The 4,898-nt window shown below is 43.3% G+C and overlaps 1 non-coding gene across 1 annotated transcript; it reads right to left on the bottom strand.

Moving 5' to 3' along the window:
* Nucleotides 1-2,977: 2,977 nt before the first annotated feature.
* On the bottom strand, nt 2,978-3,096 carry LOC124621229. Its single transcript, XR_006980553.1, has one exon. It is a non-coding gene; the product is annotated as a 5S ribosomal RNA (ribosomal RNA).
* Nucleotides 3,097-4,898: the final 1,802 nt, after the last annotated feature.

Here is a 4,898-nt window from a genome sequence, read left to right as displayed (position 1 = left end):
TTCTTTGTTTCCGTAGTACCTTTCGTACATGATTGTTATACCACGGTGGATCTTTCCCCTCGCTTTGGACCTTAGTCGGTACGAACTTATCTAAGGCGTACTGGACGATGTTTCTGAATTTTTTCCATTTTTGTTCCACATCCTCTTCCTCAGAAATGAACGTTTGATGGTGGTCACTCAGATATTCTGCGATTTGTGCCCTATCACTCTTGTTAAGCAAATATATTTTCCTTCCTTTCTTGGCATTTCTTATTACACTTGTAGTCATTGATGCAACCACTGACTTATGATCACTGATACCCTCTTCTACATTCACGGAGTCGAAAAGTTCCGGTCTATTTGTTGCTATGAGGTCTAAAACGTTAGCTTCACGAGTTGGTTCTCTAACTATCTGCTCGAAGTAATTCTCGGACAAGGCAGTCAGGATAATGTCACAAGAGTCTCTGTCCCTGGCTCCAGTTCTGATTGTGTGACTATCCCATTCTATACCTGGTAGATTGAAGTCTCCCCCTATTACAATAGTATGATCACGAAACTTCTTCACGACGTTCTGCAGGTTCTCTCTGAGGCGCTCAACTACTACGGTTGCTGATGCAGGTGGTCTATAGAAGCATCCGACTATCATATCTGACCCACCTTTGATACTTAACTTAACCCAGATTATTTCACATTCGCATTCGCTAATAACTTCACTGGATATTATTGAATTCTTTACTGCTATAAATACTCCTCCACCATTGGCGTTTATCCTATCCTTGCGGTATATATTCCATTCTGTGTCTAGGATTTCGTTACTGTTCACTTCCGGTTTTAACCAACTTTCCGTTCCTAATACTATATGCGCACTATTTCCTTCAATAAGAGATACTAATTCAGGAACCTTGCCCTGGATACTCCTGCAGTTTACCAATATTACATTAACTTTTCCTGTTTTTGGTCTCTGAGGACGGACGTTCTTTATCAACGATGATAATGTCCTCTCTGGTAAGCCGTCAGGTATTTTATCGTTTCGCCCAAGGGGGGGTCCTTCTAACCTAAAAAACCCCCGTGTGCACGCCACACGTACTCTGCTACCCTAGTAGCTGCTTCCGGTGTGTAGTGCACGCCTGACCTGTCTAGGGGGGCCCTACAGTTCTCCACCCAATAACGGAGGTCGATGAATTTGCAACCATTATAGTCGCAGAGTCGTCTGAGCCTCTGGTTTAGACCCTCCACACGGCTCCAAACCAGAGGACCGCGATCGACTCTGGGCACTATGCTGCAGATATTAAGCTCAGCTTGCACTCCGCGTGCGATGCTGGTTGTCTTCACCAAATCAGCCAGCCGCCGGAAGGAACCAAGGATGGCCTCAGAACCCAAGCGGCAGGCGTCATTCGTTCCGACATGTGCTACTATCTGCAGCCGGTCACACCCAGTGCGTTCAATAGCTGCCGGAAGGGCCTCCTCCACATTACGGACGAGACCCCCCGGCAAGCACACCGAGTGCACACTGGCATTCTTCCCCGACCTTCCCGCTATTTTCCTGAGGGGCTCCATAACCCGCATAACGTTGGAGCTCCCTATAACTAATAGGCCCGCCCTCTGTGACTGTCAGGACCTTGCCGGAGAATCGGCCACTGGCCCAACAGGCGAGGCATCCTGTGGTGGCTCGGAAACGATGTCATCACCACTAGGAAGCACCCCGTACCTGTTGGAAAGGGGTAAGGCAGCTGCCACGCGGCCAGATCCCACCTTCGCCTTTCGGCCAGGCACGCGCGAGCCCACCACTGTCCGCCATTCACCCTGGAGTGATGGCTGACCGGTAAGATGCTCACTGCCGGAAGACGCAGCGACATCAGGGGTTCCATGTGATTCCAAGGCCACCGAAGTAGGCATAGGTCTCACCACAGTTGCCCCAACGCCACTACGAGCCGACGCCTGCGCCTCGAGCTCGATGAGCCTAACAGACAAAGCCTCCACCTGCCCCCGAAGAGTGGCCAATTCTCCTTGCGTCCGCTCACAACAACCACAGTCCCTACACATGACTATGTTTACCCTACTCTATACGGTGACAAATTCCCAAGATAATCTTCTGATGAGCTACTCTGATAATCAAGAAACGCTCACTGAAATACGAGACGCGAAAACTACGCTAGGTTTTCCCAGAAAAACTATTTAAAAGCTAAGCGCAGCAAATAAGTACAAAAACGCTTTATACAAACAGTACTCGCTGCTGCTGGTGCTCTCGCTCTGGCTGTCACAAGACAACTGCTGATTCAAGTGACTAGTGGCTAACGGCCGCGAAACAAACAAAAGACGGTTTTAGGGCGCTTTCTGTTCTAAACGATCAAGAAAACACTAAGAAATCTAACACGAAAACTACGTAAAGTTTTATCAAGAACTGTTAGTTACTATGCAGAGCAGATAAACACAAATAGAATCCCTTCCTTAGTGGAAGGTCGTAAACAAAATGCAAAATAAACGCTTTATACAAACAGTACTCGCTGCTGCTGGTGCTCTCGCTCTGGCTGTCACAAGACATTCCACGCTCCGATCCGTAGAACGCCAGTTTTCTTTCTCAAGATAACGATGTCCTCTTGAGTAGTCCCCGCCCGGAGATCCGAATGGGGGACTATTTTACCTCCGGAATATATTACCCAAGAGGACGCCATCATCATTTAACCATAGAGTAAAGCTGCATGCCCTCGGGAAAAATTACGGCTGTAGTTTCCCCTTGCTTTCAGCCGTTCGCAGTACCAGCGCAGCAAGGCCGTTTTGGTTATTGTTACAAGGCCAGATCAGTCAATCATCCAGACTGTTGCCCTTGCAACTACTGAAAAGGCTGCTGCCCCACTTCAGGAACCACACGTTTGTCTGGCCTCTCAACAGATACCCCTCCGTTGTGGTTGCACCTACGGTACGGCTATCTGTATCGCTGAGGCACGCAAGCCTCCCCACCAATGGCAAGGTCCATGGTTCATGGGGGGGGATGAAGGGGAGCCAACAGCACCCGGTGTTCCCAGGCGGTCACCCATCCAAGTACTAACTGGGCCCGATGTTGCTTAACTTCGGTGATCGGACGAGAACCGGTGTATTCAACATGGTATGGCCGTTGGCAAATTGATTTGGCTATTAAAAATATAAAATCTGCAGCAGACAAAAGGAGAAAACTAAATGGTAAAGCAAATACAAAGAAATTATATATTGGTCAGAAAGTTCCCATTAAAGCTCAGTCATTGTCACATAAGAAGAAACACTTTAGTCACAAATTCTTTCTAGTTTACAATGGACCTTACAGAATCCGACGTACACCACATGATAATTGCGTTGAAGTTGAAACTCTGCGTACTAGGAAGAGTAAATGTTTACACCACATTTCACATGAAAAACCGTTTATTGAAAGATAATCTGCTTTTTAACTTTGTCTTTGCCATATAACTTTTCACTTTACATTACTAGTATGCTTTGTCAGACTTAGAATCTGTTAACATGCAACAATGTTTGAAGTTAAATATCCAGTCAAGAACCAAGAGAACTTATTTCAACAGAAATTACGAATGCATTGTTATAGTGAACAGATGACACAGTGTTGTTATTTGTACATTCTTGCTTGTTAGTTGCACGATTACGTAGCGACTATAAGGCTCACATACTTAGAACATTTACCAGTACTGCTAATGAGATTTTAATGCAACATTTTGGTTTACTTGAAAATACATTCTGGATTTAAAGTAGTTTCTGTGAGATACCAGATGACACAGTGGTTAGTTTATGTGACAGCTACACGATTTTATCACGACGCTACTAATGAGTGACAATTTACAATGTTGCTTTTGCAGTGTATCTGTTTTATATCTGCACAGTTTTTCTGAATTCTTCTGGAAAGTAAAACATGTTTTAGTAGTAACTTTTGTGGTATAGCTACAATGAGACAGCCTTTTCCGTAGCACAACAATACGTTACATTATAGTACTTTCTTGATCACGGTAAGGTACGTAATAACTACGATATCTATACGCAAAGCATTTCACTTTCGTTTATGATGAGGTAAGTACATTGACTTCAGCAGAACTTTGCTTACAGAGGACGATAACTACGACACTTCCACAGAATTATCTTACAGCAAGACGCACATTTAGCGCTACAGGACATGCATTTGAGTGATTAATTTTGTACTTAAACCATTTATTTTTCCAGATTTTTTAATTACAAAGAAAGTTTTCCGTGATACATTTCATTCCATTGCTGTAATCTGTAACACCTGAGGGTATAATTATATTAATCCTCAGGGGGGTACATGCTTACTTTGTGTACCATGTGTTTGGCAAGCACAAGGAGCCCTAGCTAATATGGTCTTTGCTTATACAACTTTACACATCGGTACCATATTTTTCTAACACACAAAATACACAGCTATCTGATCATTTAACTTAGAGATAAACATTTTTTTTACTACGTCGGTGACACATGTTTACTCAATTACACAGTTAGATAACTTCACACTTATGAAATTGTATTTTGTCTTTTCTTTGTGAACTGTTCATATTTTTTCGGAACCATTGTGATACTATGAGAGCTTTGAATGATGTATTTGGTAAGGGAGCATGATTTTAAAGTACGTTTGAGGTAGATGACACTATTGAAATGAGCAGAAAATTTTTTTTAGGTTTTGACATTATTGCAGAAAGCTACGACGTTTGTGAGATTTGACTGAGGTGTTATAATGTTATTTTTGCGACGACTATGTGTATTTTGCTGTTGAGGTATGTTTATGATCAATAAGACGATGCTACCGTATATGAGGAATTTGATTATGCTATTTATTTATTATGATGAAATATTGAAGAAGTATCGACGAATACGTATATGAATAATGAGTAGTGGTTAGGGACTCTGATTTGTGGGAAAGGATGTTGGAA

This window comes from Schistocerca americana, chromosome 6, assembly GCF_021461395.2.
Source record: "Schistocerca americana isolate TAMUIC-IGC-003095 chromosome 6, iqSchAmer2.1, whole genome shotgun sequence".
Lineage (NCBI taxonomy): Eukaryota > Metazoa > Arthropoda > Insecta > Orthoptera > Acrididae > Schistocerca > Schistocerca americana.
Note: the sequence above shows the minus strand (reverse complement) of the source record. Positions and strands in the feature narration are given on the sequence as shown.